The 14,385-nt window shown below is 41.6% G+C and overlaps 1 protein-coding gene across 3 annotated transcripts in view; it reads left to right on the forward strand.

Annotated features, from left to right (window-relative positions):
• The window catches only part of TMTC1 (transmembrane O-mannosyltransferase targeting cadherins 1), a 256,320-nt gene that overhangs the window by 206,347 nt on the left and 35,588 nt on the right, over positions 1-14,385 (forward strand). The window lies entirely within an intron of this gene.

Raw genomic sequence — 14,385 nt, forward strand, 5'->3', positions numbered from 1 at the left:
CGGTCAGGAGCGGAACAAGGCCTGCCTCCACTTAATAATGGCTTTTCACCCCCTGCCCTGTGAAAGGTTGATAGTACAGTTAGTATCACTGAAGACTAAAACAGGGGTGCTTTTGCATCTTGTATTTTCATTAATACAAAGTCTAGGCATCTTGGTGATGGTGTAGTTTTGACAATAATGAAATGGTGGCAGTTTTGAAATTTAACTTCTCAACTTAAGAAAACAGGTTGAGAACATCAGAACTGGAAATCGGGTGAAAGATGTTCGGAATGAGTGTGGTGATATATTTATCTCTGCTTGTTGGGATGCCGACATTCTCCATACTTACTGGGAGTGCCTGGGTGGCTCAGTTGGTTGAGCATCTGACTCATGGTTTCAGCTCAGGTCATGATTTCAGGGTGGTGAGATTGGGCCATGCAGTCAGGCTTTGTGCTTGGCGTGGAGTCTGCTTGCGATTTCTCCTCTCTCTCTCCCTCTGCCTCTTCTCCCTTGTTCTCTATCTCTCTCTCTCTCTCCCACTAAAATGAATAAGTAAATCTTTAAAAAAAAAAAAAAAAAGTCTCCACATTTACTGAATTGGTTTCTGAGTCTCTGAAGTTCTAGAGCTCTAGTCTGGTACTTTTAAAGTGAATGGTTTGCTTTGTTCTCTTTACCTCTCCCTAAGGGGATTGTCTTCCTTGCCTCAGTAACTCCATATGATGCAACTTCTACACCTTCTGTTTACTCCTTGAATTTGACATATACAGATAGATCCTGGTTCTTTTTTTCTAATGTGTGTGTTAACGTGTGTTTTTATGTAATCCCGTTTGGACAGAAGCACTGGATTGGGTTAATCATAGAACAGTCTAATATGGTATGATGTGATAGGTGCCATCCTGTAGTTTTCTGTTCAGGAATGGCTTTGTCCAGGTACCGGAGCACAAAATAGAGGAATACTATACAAAAATAAGTAAATGCAGGGAAAGTACAATTCAAATGAAAGGAATAGTATAAATCAGCAAAAAAACAAATAAATGTATTTTTTCAAATTAGATAATTTTTTTTACAACTTAATACACATTGAGAATGCTGAAAAACAACTAAAAATGACACACTGTGGGACACACTATGACAGAAAAGCCATTTCAGTACTAGTCAGCTCCTATTAAAAATAATAACCAATCAAAAGATGTGGGGAAAATGAGTTCTAGTTATTGCAGGTAATAGTTGCAGGTTAATAGGGTGCTTTTATTTTACTCAGCTATTTTTATGAGCTCTTACTACTTCTTTATGTGAAGATCCAAGGACTCATTTCTTAAAGTCATTGTTGGCATCTGTTTATGTCCTACCTTTTTATTTTTTATTTTCTTAAGATTTTATTTATTTATTTGACAGAGAGAGACACAGTGAGGGAGAGTGGGAGAGGGAGAAGTAGGCCTCTCGCCGAGCAGGAAACCTGCTCCAGAGCTCAATCCCAGGACCTCAGGATCAGGTCCTGAGCAGAATCCCAACAACTGAGCCACCCAAGTGCTGCCTCTATGTCCTACCTTACAGCCCAAATAATTTCATGGCTGGATAAAGTCCTTTCAGTGTTTTGGGGATACCTGGATGACACAGTACTGATTTTAAAGACCGTATCCCCAAAGATGAGCTTTAATGGCAGTTCTTGTTAGGGATGATGTCCTGCAGTGATGATGATCGTATTGTGCTGAATCCAGCTCTACTTAACAACGGCAGTCAACGGTCCTAAAATTTCATCTTGCCAAGACCTGAACAAGAGAGACACACTCTAACCTTCCTTTTTCAATCACATATTATCGCCATTAACTATTATCATGAATAAATACATGTGAGTTACAACGATGAGGAATTGTTTTTTGGACCAGGGTAATGGCTGTTTTTCACAGTAGGAGGGACTCCTGAATACTGAACATAGGATCTTTTGTCTCTTTGTCAGAGGTTTTGTCAAAATCAACTCTTGATTATCCAGACCAACAACAATGCTTTACATTTGCATAAGACTACTTTTCTGAGTGCCTTTTGTTGTTGTTGTTGTTGTTGTTGTTAATGAGGCCCTCCTAGTAACTCTTTAAAGTAGAGAGGGAAGAAGAGGGAAGGGGGGTCCTGAAAAGTAGGAATGCCTTGTACAAAGCCACTGTGGTTTGCCTTTTGCTTTTTTGATTCACATCAGAGAGTGGAGTGGCCATATTCGTGGAGATTATTCTTACAATCCAGGGAATAAAATCCTGATAATAGCTAACATTTACATAATACTTTACAGTTTACAGATTACTGTTTTCATATGCATTACTTAATTTAATCTTTAATATATCATGAAGGGTCTGATCATCCACATCCCAACTTTACAGAACCAAGGCTCAGATACCTCATGTGCCATTGGCCTAGGCTCTGGTAGACCCAGGACTGAACCCCTGCCCTCAGACTCCTATTCTATTCATTTCCTTTACCCATGCTGCCCAAATAGCTCTCCAACCCAAAAATTACTTAGTATTTAGCTCTTTAATGCTTTTTGGGAGAAAGGCCCATTTGGGGTTTGTTTTGTTTTGTTTTGTCTTTAAGGAAACAATAATGCTTGTTTACATTATGACCCTCGGTAGCAGAGAGAGGTGACCCAGAAAATAGAGCTAATCTCCATTTAGTTAAGTTTGAATTTCATTTCCCATTTCCTTAATATATGTCTGCTCTTAAGTACCAATGGGTCAAAGACACCCCCCCCAAAAAAAGGATATTTTAAATTGTGCTTAATCTGATCCATTTTACCGTTTAAGATTTTTACCCTGTTTCTTATTAGGCAGCTAGTTTTTAAAATTGTGCCCCTTTTTTGTAATCTAGAAGTTAAGAACCTGAGCATCTTTTTAGACACAAGTGTTAGATTTGATCATCCTTGAGAGCAGGGTGCTATCATTATTCCTATTTTATAAATGATGGAACGAAGGCTTGGGGAAGTAATGTGCCAAGATCCCTTAGCGAAGAAAGAGGAGGCCAGAGAATTGAACCTAGACCTGTCTGACCACACTTGTGGCTCACCTCAAAACGGGGGTACAGTCTGGAGCAGCACCACCCCATGGAAATGTCCTGAGAGCCAGGATCTGTGACTTAAAATTTTCAGGTAGCCCTGTCTCGGGACATAAAAATGGTGGAATTTTAATAGTGGATTTTATTAAACCTCAGTATATCTAAAATATTATCATTTTAGCATGTGATTAATATTAAAAACTAATTTTAAAATTGAATGTAAAATTACTACTGAGCTAGTGTGCACTTTTTTTAAATAAGTAATCCTTCCTTAAAATCCAGTGTATGTTTTATACTTACAGCCTCTCTCAGACTAGTCATATTTCAGGGTTCAATAGCCACATGTGGTTAGTGGCTGCTGTATTGGACAGCACAGACCTTTATAAATGACCCTGACTTTGAGAGAAATGTAAGACTTTGTCCAGACCAGAAGCTCTAAATAAAATGTGATTTCTGTCAGAACATCCCAGAAATTTCATAACACAGAAGACAAATTTCATTTGAATTCTTGGAATTATATGACATACAGCTTTAGACCTGTTCATAGCAATAGACTTCAGTGAATGTTATCCAAATATATTTGACCTCTTCCGTGACTATTTCACTATTGAAATGGTCAATTGACACTAATCTATTATGATTCTGTGTGGCATATTTGCCATGTGACAGATTGATAAGGAACAGCTTTCCATGCCAGCATTTTTAATTTATATTAATTATTGTCAGCTTTGCTTGGAACCTAAAATGTAAAAGAAAATGGGCAAGATTGGCATAAACTTTTTATGGATGCAAAGAGCAGAAGTCCCTGATGGCTCAAGAGAATATAATCGAATATGTAAATTCAGGGCATGGGAAAATATTTTTGTGACTGCTTGGGCAAAATGGTTGCTAGTGTTTGCTACTGAAACAATAAACCTCTTACAGAATTACATCATGCCTCCTTCATTGCCAAAATTCCCTTCCATTCACATGATAGGATATAGGCATTATATGGGTGTTACAATAAATATTATAATCAAAATACAGGAGAAAATGAAGTGGGATGTCCAATAATTGAACTATGTAGAAGTTGAATTTCAAAAACAAAATACATTCTTTAGTCTGATCCTTTAGAAAATTAAATCCTAAAAAGGAAAAGGACATGGAAAGAAGGGTGACCATTATCTTTGAAATAAATGTTTGGGATGTGGCTCTGGCACTAGCTATCTTACCTTTTAGTTTCTAAAACGGAGGTGATACATTCAAGATATAGTTCTCCTCTTCTCTGCTTTTCAGTTGAAACCTCAGAGAATCCCAAATGCCAGCCCTCTGGGTAAAGAATAGCTTTTTGAGCTCTTTTGTCATGTGACATCACATGAGGATGTCAGCTTTGGGTGGGCAAGTTCTGCACTTTTCTATTGGAGGGAAATCTCATTCTTTGCCCCTACCCCCTTGGTGACCTGTTGGAATTCAGAATACCTCCAACCTTATTTATCTGTAGTCTCAATCCCATTACAGCCCCTCCCCAACTTGAATCAGTCACCCAGTTGCTCTGCCAGCTTCATCCCGGGACCCCGCAGGTCCCTCCGGTTCTGCTTTGCTTCATGTACCCACCAACATGGGTGGTGGGTACCTGAACATAGCCAGGCCACAGGCTTTTTTTGCAGACCTTTTTTTTCTCTTCCTTTTTCTTCTCTACCACCTGAATTCTGATGTTCCTCTTTGGCCTTAACCTTTTACCTCTGCCCACCCTTCCCTTTCCCATCTGTCCTTCCTACTGACCCTTTGGTGGGGTTGTGATGATGACCTGTCACCTCCTAGCTCCTTTTCAGGCTCAGTTGTCTTTTTCTAAGACCTTCGTATTGGCATGCTTTCCATAACCAGTGTGATTCCCCTCTGAATCCCTCTTTCCTGCCCACCCTGCTCTTCACCACTGTTACAGTCTCTGTTCTCTCTAATTTTATATTCATAATTTATAATCCCATCTCTAATTTACCCCTTTCACTAATGCATGTGATGTCAGCTTAGACTCTCGCACACCTTGACCATCATTTACTTGCCTGACCAGGTCCTCAACTCAATGTACCCCATTGCCTATAGCTCAGTGTACCCCGTTGCCTACATTTTGCTTTCTCTAGACCAGTACCTCTCAACTCTTTTCATTATCAGCCCCCCACTCACTCCCTAGGAGCCTTTTTAAGCACTGTTTCCTAAACACCCCGCCCCAATAAATAGTCAAGAATAAAATTTGTTAAATAGCATTGAGCTTTGGGAGCCCACAAAGTGTTGTCATGTCTAGTTTTATTTCTTATATGTAATCTAATCTCATTTTCACTGCACACCTCCACACCAAGCAGCAATTTTCACCTCTGTTAGGAATGGATGCTCTAGACCTTCATCCATTCTGTCAGGTGTTGGGGATGAAAAACCAGAAATCTGAGTTGAGGAGGACCCTAACCAAACTCTGAAGAGAGCATTGTGAAACAAAATAGGATCGGGGTTAAAGCTGGTCGAGAGTCATCCTTTATGGTCTTAGAATGCGGTATCTCCCAAATATTTTGTTCTTTTCTTTCTTACCCTCCTTAGTGTCCATACACACACCCAGAAGATAACATCACTCCTACTTTTACTAAGAATATCCAAGTCAATCAAGGACAATTTTTGCAGCTTCCCTTCTTCCTTCCTCAAAATTTCCTGCTTGTTAGAAGACTCCCCCTTCTTTTGCTCTTCCACAGAATAATTTCTTGCCTCCTCAACACCACCAGAACTTACATCATGTTTATGCATTGTTTGTTGGTTTTTTGGAATTGAGTCATAATGGAATAAAGTGGAAAAAGTGCACAAATGTGGGTTTTGACAATTCTATATACTCTTGTAATTACCCCCAAAATAACATGGGACATTTCCCACGCCAAAAAGACCCCTCATGCCTCTTTCCAGTAATTTCCCATTGCCTTGAGGCAATCATTGTTCTGATTCTTTCCACCATAAATCAGTCTCACGACCCTTGGATCATGACTTGCGCCAAAATCAAGAGTCAGATACTTAACCAACTGAGCCACTCAGGTGCTCTTCGTTTGCATTTTTATCTTCTGTTCAGTGTTTCTACCAAACTGGATTCTCTGTGAGAGGATGAGACTGTTTACCTCTTTGCTGAAGATTTGAGTTACGTGTATATACACAGATTGCTAATTGTTAAAATATTTTTGTGAAGTCTCTCTCCCCTACCAAAACTCTGTCATTCATGCTGTGATTGCTAATGAATTGAGCATGAGTGCATTGTTTTAAATCAATAGTATGGTTTTCAGGGACCGGTCCCTTTTCTCAGTCCCTTTTTTAGCTGTGATGGCTGCAGTAAACTCTGGAGAGGCCAGAAGACAGCCTGCATGGGAAGCACTGTGAGGGAGAGCAAGCTTGAAAGGACCCTGGTTTTGTTTATTCTCTTGAAGGAATTGGAATGTTTTTTCTCTCCCTGCATAAATATTTCTGACAGAGGGCAATTAAACAGGCCCAACTGCTTTGTCAAATACAAGAATGTTCAGTCGTTTCCCCTGTCCTGAAAATTACCCCCCTTGTACCCCCAGCCCCCGACCTTAAACTCCATAAGTTTCCCTGGTTCCATTTGCAGTCCAGTCTCCTTAAGATCCTGTGCTGGGCTCTGACATGGAACAACTCTTAACCGGAAACAGAGCTTAAAGAAAGTACGAGTCAATTATGAGAATAAGAGAAATGAACAAGGAAGTGTTGAATCACTACATTGTACTCCTGAAACTAATATGGCACTCGTTGTTCACGAACTGGAATTAAAATAAAAACTTAAAAAAAGAGAGAGTGATGAGGACCACTATTGGGAATTTCTTCTTGGATGCATTAACCTTCTGCAGGGGACCAAGCATCTCAACTTTTTATCTTAAGTCCAGTAGATCAGTGTTGCCCTGACACAGAGGCTAAATTTGGAATCTAAGTTGTTAAAGATCGTCAGGCTTTCAGATCTATTTTTAGCTCTGCCTAGACAGGGAGGAGAAACATGAAGGGCAGAAAGAGGACTATGCATGTTCTCCACGTTGCCTCTGGCCCATGCTTGCTTGTGGTCTGCAGGAAGTATGCTGGGAAGCCCTGTGGGGACGTGAAGCTTGCCTTGAAGTCTTCCTCCCACATCCCCTTCCCCGAGGACCCAGCCTGGTGTTTTCACGTTGTACCACCTGTCTGCCGGGCAGCATTTCTGGGCTCTCAGCCTCAACTTTTCTGCCACCTCTCCAACAAAGAGTGACTAACATGCTAATAGCTGACACCTGCATGACAAATTACAAAGCCCTTGCTCATGCCTTCTACGCCTGCCCACTCTCGAAAGTGTCCGTAGACAAAAGGACGAGACTGATACAAAGCGAAGGTCAAGCAAAGCTTTATTTTGCGCCAAGCATCGAGAATCAAACTGACCGGCCAGGGCCGTCTCTTGCAAAGAGGCGACCCCTCCCAGTCTCACAGGCTAACTTTTATAGAGTAAAGGCCATGTGGTTGAGCCTGGCCACACACAGGTGGCCAATTGAATTACAATTCACCCCATGATAGTCATTTAATTCAGCCTATGACCTTTGCTGGAATTGACGCCTTTGTCTGGCACCTGATAGGCAGGGCTCACACTCCTTGGCGGGTAATACCTGCGCTTTCCCTTGGTTGGACATATCCACCTGACCTGGCTCATCCTTGGTGGGTAGGGAGGTAATACATGCGCTTTTACTGATTGGACGTTTCCACTTGACCGGACACGTCCTTGTATGTGGGCTCCGTTATCAGGGGCTGGTCAGTCATACTTCACCAGTTCTGTTTGTAAGCGCTTTCCTCTTGGGGGGAAGGGGCAGGTTCAATCTAAGTTTACTGCATAAACAACAAAATGCCTCGCTCTGGCTAAGTAGGCCTTTACACTCTGAGTAGTCAGAGGATAGGCACCATCCCCCTCCTATCACAGACAGGGAACCGGACAGGGAGGGGAGGGTTGTGAGCACTAAGCTTTATGGAGTGGGACCTCCGTAGCCAGTTCTTTCTGGTACTTCTTGCTGTCACAGTGTCTCTGTGTCTTTCCTTAGGACCAGGAGCTGTAGAAGAACTTCTGAGTTTGGGTCTCAGTTCTACCATGTTGTAGTGCGTGACCTTGGGAAAACAATTTTATTTTACAGTGCCTCCTATTACACACTTATAAAGTAGAAATAATACTAGTAACTTGTTTTCATGAGTACTACACGTGAGAATGCCTGTATGTACTTAACATAGGACCTAGCCCCCAGTAAAGATGAAATAAGTTTTAGCTATGATTAATTATTAGCCCAGGGACACAATTTCCCACTTCAATTTGAAGCTCAGCTTCTTGGTATAAATAATGAGTCAGAAGTAGATAATGCATTTTCTAGCCCCGTAGTTGAACAGCTTTCAGGCAATGTTCAACCCCCTTGGGACTCCGTTTCCTCCTTTTTGAAATAAGGGATGGGTTGAGGTGATCAGGTAAATCTAACTACAAGAGTCTGTGGTTTTAACTATGACTCGCAAGGTTCTCATCCCTTAACTGAAGTGGAAGATCAGAAAGGAACTTAGAAATCCCTTCTCTCTTCAGATGTAATAGTTGCACTGAGACAGCATTCTGTTTTTCTGCAAAATTAGTTGGCTCTGATGGAAATTCCACATGGGAATCTGACTGAAAAGTAGAGAAGGAGCAAGTGGAGCTAACATTGACTGCATCGTCCCATGCACCAGACACTCCTCTAAGCGCCCTGCCTTCATGCATTTACTGCACCTGTACAGATGCCTGGAGGGTAGAGATTAATGTACACATTCAGCAGATTTGGCCACCGAGGCACACGGAGCAAGAACAGCTCCACCTCTCTCCTCCCCCCAAAAATCATAATCTTTTTCCTTTGTGAGACACATCATTTTGGGACCCAACAACAACAAAACACTCCCAAGCATAGAATTGTAGCTAGGGGAGCTCCCCAGCACTCCCAAGTTCACACTGTGGTTTACGGGAAATTCTACTGTTGCCCAGTGGGTTGCCAAATCCATTTATTTCTGTTGCTGGCATTTCCTAAATTCTCCCAAAATGTCAATACTTTTTCAAAGCAAGCATCTGCTTTTCACTTAAATGAATGTGTCGTGAGATTTTAGACAGGAATCCAAAAAGTTTTCTGAATTGACAAACTGAAAGGGTTCTTAATTACTAAAAGAAAATATGGTGAAGCCTTATTTGCTTTCGCTAAATATCTGTCATTGAGGCTGAGCCAGGAAAGTGAGATGATGCAAGCATTTTTACTTACCACACAAGAAAAACAGCCCCACTACTGTATAACCAAAGGGAAAATTCCCTGGGAAGCTACAAAGGTTTAATGGCAAAATTTGCACATTATGAGCAAGATCTAATTTCTACTTAATGTTTCTCTCATGAAGTCAATGATGAAGATGTTATTGGTCCCAGGAAGCCCTTCTCAAGTCTTTTAGCCTTTTGGAAGTTCCTGGGGGAAACTTGAGAGAGTAGAGTTTTGCTTGCAGAATATTAGGAGATTTTTATTTATGTTATGATGCCTGCATGGATGACACAGGCTCTGAATGCACAGTGGAGGCAAAGAAAGAAAACTGCCTCTTTCAACGGCAGTCTTTCTCAGAGTCCCCTCCACCCCACCACCTCCTCCTCCTCCTCCCCTTCAGCCTGCCCATCATCCGGCCAAGTCAACTGGCCACTGTGGTTGTTCTTTTGGCTCTGATTGTCCCAGGGAGCCTTCTTTCATTTTCTGGCTTTCATCATCCTCTTCCATTTAGCGTTATACCCAGGATCAGTTGAACAGGCAAATCCCACACAGAACCAGAGCAGAGTTTCCTGAAGCATACACTCAGGACCACCCTGAGGGAATCACCTGAGGGGCTTATTGAGAATAAAGATTTCTGGGCCCTACCCCAGACCTGCTGTATTTTAGGAGGCCTGGGATTCTGCATTTTATCCAATACCCAGTGATTCTTAAGCACTAAAATCTGAGGCCAATTAATCTTGGAGGAAGTGAAGACCTAAGTATTTTAGGCCAGGAAGGACCATTGGTCCTCAGCTGCTCCAGTCACTTGATGTTTCCTTATTTGGTGAATAAAGAAAAACAGGGTGCTGAGAGGTGATAAATACTATCACGCTGGGACAGTTTTACCCTTACCTGCTCATGTTACCTACCCAGGGATTCCCTAATGTTTCCACCAGTGCTGGTTGAACTCCCAGCAGAAGCTCTGATGGTTCTCAGTGTGACATGAGTTCCAAAGGGATTCAGAATGTTCCTTTCTGTACTTCTAACTGGAGGTGTCTGTCCATGGGAGATGTGCTGAGGTTTGATTTTTATCAATTCATTCACTAGTTATGGGCTAGTTATTGCAAACTTCTTCTGTATTCAGAGAACCTGTGGGAGTTAGAGCAATCGCATGCTTGGTCAATTCAGACGCAAATGGTATTTTCTTATTTTTCTCGTTTTTGAATTGATCTGTCAATTTAGTCTAAATGGACTAACAGAGTAGTCCTCTACAGATGGGGCTTACGCTGAAAATTTCCCCAAATTGCTTCTGATAGATCCAAAATGAATGTATTAGGAAGTTTTAATGCTGTCTAATGCTGGCCCAGGGGTGATCTGTACTGTCAGAGCATAGTAATTCCCATTATTAAGAAATTTTATAATGTCTATTTGAAATTTTCTGCCTTTTTTTTTTTTTTAAATATCTTTTCACATGGAGTTAAGTGCCTAAACCTTTATTTTCTAAGAAACTTTCCTGGCTTTACTAAAGGAGAGGCTCAAAATGGCTCCTGATTCTTTCTTGCCCAAATATTCACCTTTAGCAATCACCCCTAAAAATGCAGACCCTCTCCTTTATTCATTTTGGCCTTGTCAGCTGGGTGGTTGCCTTAGAATGAGGTTTCCAGGGGTAATGACTTGTTTGTTAGGGGTGTGATTTTACAGTTAGTGCAAAGTATTCATTTGTGTATTTAATGATGATTTAAATTGTATTAAAAATCTGGGGGACCTGCGTGTCTCAGTCAGTTAAGCGTCTGCCCTCGGCACAGGTCATGATCCCAGAGTTCTGGGATCGAGTTCCACATCAGGCTCCCTGCTCAGTGATTCCCCATCTGGCTCCCTGCTCTCCTCTGCTTCCTCCTCTTCCTCTGCCCCTCCCCCCATTTGTGCGTGCTCTCTCTCTTTGTCAAATAAGTAAAATCTTTTAAAAAGATTATTGTGGGGGTGCCTGGGTGGCTCAGTGGGTTAAGCCGCTGCCTTCGGCTCAGGTCATGATCTCAGGGTCCTGGGATCCAGTCCCGCATTGGGCTCTCTGCTCAGCAGGGAGCCTGCGTCCCTCTCTCTCTCTCTGCCTGCCTCTCTGACTACTTGTGATTTCTCTCTGCCAAATAAATAAATAAAATCTTTAATTAAAAAAAAAAGATTATTGTGGTATCAGAAAAAGATCACTCTGATGTCTAGCTTTAATTTCTTTTTTATAAAAGTTTTTTTTTTATTTTTTTTAATTTTTTTTTAAATTTTTTTATTTTTTATAAACATATATTTTTATCCCCAGGGGTACAGGTGTGTGAATCGCCAGGTTTACACACTTCATAGCACTCACCAAAGCACATACCCTCCCCAATGTCGATAACCCCACCCCCCTTCTCCCAACCCCCCTCCCCCCAGCAACCCTCAGTTTGTTTTGTGAGATTAAGAGTCACTTATGGTTTGTCTCCCTCCCAATCCCATCTTGTTTCATTTATTCTTCTCCTACCCACTTAAGCCCCCATGTTGCATCACCACTTCCTCATATCAGGGAGATCAAAAGGCAAGGGAAACAAGGGCAAAAATGAACTATTGGGATTTCATCAAGATCAAAAGCTTTTGCACAGCAAAGGAAACAGTTAATAAAATCAAAAGACAACTGACAGAATTGGAGAAGATATTTGCAAACGACATATCAGATAAAGGACTAGTGTCCAAAATCTATAAAGAACTTAGCAAACTCAACACCCAAAGAACAAATAATCCAATCAAGAAATGGGCAGAGGACATGAACAGACATTTCTGCAAAGAAGACATCCAGATGGCCAACAGACACATGAAAAAGTGCTCCATATCACTCGGCATCAGGGAAATACAAATCAAAACCACAATGAGATATCACCTCACACCAGTCAGAATGGCTAAAATCAACAAGTCAGGAAATGACAGATGCTGGCAAGGATGCCAAGAAAGGGGAACCCTCCTACACTGTTGATGGGAATGCAAGCTGGTGCAACCACTCTGGAAAACAGCATGGAGGTTCCTCAAAATGTTGAAAATAAAAGATTTTTTTTATAAGATTTTGTTTATTTATTTATTTGACAGACAGAGATCACAAGTACGCAGAGAGGCATGCAGAGAGAGAGGAGGAAGCAGGCTCCCTGCTGAGCAGAAAGCCTAATGCGGGGCTCAATCCCAGGACCCTGGGATCACGACCCGAGCCGAAGGCAGAGGCTTTAACCCACTGAGCCACCCAGGTGCCCCTAAAAGATTTTTTTTTAATGTATTTGACAGAGATCACAAGTAAGCAGAGAGGCAGACAGGGGTGGGGGTGGGAAGCAGGCTCCCTGCTGAGCAGAGAGCCCGATGTAGGGCTCCGTCCCAGGGTCCTGAGACTGTGACCCGAGCCAAAGGCAGAGGCTCAACACACTGAGCCACCCAGGTGCCCCTAGCTTTAATTTTTTGTGAATAGTTTGAAATATGGAAGCATATTACTTTTTTAAAAAAAGATTTTGTTTATGTATTTGAGAAAGAGAGCGTGAGCAGGGGAGGGCTGAGGGAGAGAGAGAGAGACAAAGAATCCCAAACAGACTCCATGCTGATTGCAGAGCCTGACTTGGGACTCGATCCCACAACCTTAACTTCATGACGTGAGCCAAAATTGAGTCAGACACTTAACCGACTGAGCCACCCACATACCCTGAAAGTATATTACTTTTGTAATAAAGTAAGAGGATATTACATTCTTCTTGTTTTAAAAAGCTAATTTTAAAAAAGGGAGATAGGTTGTAATGAGTAATTTTAGAAACATTAAATAAGGTAATTAAAGCCAAAGCATACACAGTACTTACCGTGTACCTGAGACACAGGGAGTTCTGATAATTTGCCTAAAGAAATACAACAGTAAATGGTAGAAGTAGAATTCAAAGCCAGTCCTTCTGGGTTTTGAATTTGTGCTTTTAACCACTAAACAGAGTTAAGGTAGAGAAGCTGCTAAGTAAGGAGGAAATGCTCAATAAATAAAAACTATATTTGTCATTTTCTTATGATTCTAAAGCTTGGGATGCTTCTGTCTTCCTTAGAATTACTTCCGTAATAGGGACGCCTGGGTGGCTCAGTTGGTTAAGCAGCTGCCTTCGGCTCAGGTCATGATCCCAGCATCCTGGGATCGAGTCCCACATCGGGCTCCTTGCTCAGCAGGGAGCCTGCTTCTCCCTCTGCCTCTGCCTGTCATTCTGTCTGCCTGTGCTCACTCTCTCTCCCTCTCTCTCTCTCTGATAAATAAATAAAAATCTTAAAAAAAAAAAAAGAATTACTTCCTTAATATTGAAAGAACTGTAAAATGGAGATATGAAGTGGATGATAATATTATCCACCTCTAATTCATTGGGATACTGAAATGCTTATTTAAGATTTACAAAGATTAAGAATAAAAGAATAGTAAAACCATGTTTTTTTTAAGTTAATTTAACAATTACTGAATTTCTACTATGTACAGATCACTGGGATAAAAGAAGTAAGATTAATAAGACATGGGTCTTGTCTATGAAGGAGCATAAAACCTAGTAATTGTCTCAGAGCACCTAACATTTAAGAGAGTGAACGCAGACGTGCTGAGTGTGGCCAGCTGGTGGAACAGGACATATTTGAAGTTCTAGATGAAATCCTGGTGTCATAGTAGCTGCGTGCTGGGCATACGTCACTTAGCTCTCCAAAGCTGTTTATTTTATTCAGGTGTTGGTTGCTGGTATTGTTTTCAGAATCTTAAAAATGGCAGTAATTATGCCTAATTCATTATACTTGAGAATTAAAATAAAGAATGCAAAAGATTCACTTACTGTGTCCTTAGCAGAGAGTAAATGTTCAGCAAACAGCTACTGGGAAATGGGAACTATTGACAACTTGCTTGCATGGCCCACTCATGGGTGGACAGACACACCCCCCTTCACGAGGCTTGGGCCGCTCTGTGCTGCGCCAGTGCCTTGGAGAAGAAAAGTGAGCTGGAGCCCAGATACTCTTTGGAATGTTGAGCTGAAAACCAAAGAGCAACTGTCCCTCTAGGAGGCTGGCCTTCTTGCGTGGACCAGGGCAAATCACTGACACCATCGGAATCTCACCC

The sequence above is a fragment of the Neovison vison genome, chromosome 12 (genome assembly GCF_020171115.1).
Source record: "Neovison vison isolate M4711 chromosome 12, ASM_NN_V1, whole genome shotgun sequence".
In the NCBI taxonomy this organism is placed as follows: Eukaryota; Metazoa; Chordata; class Mammalia; order Carnivora; family Mustelidae; genus Neogale; species Neogale vison.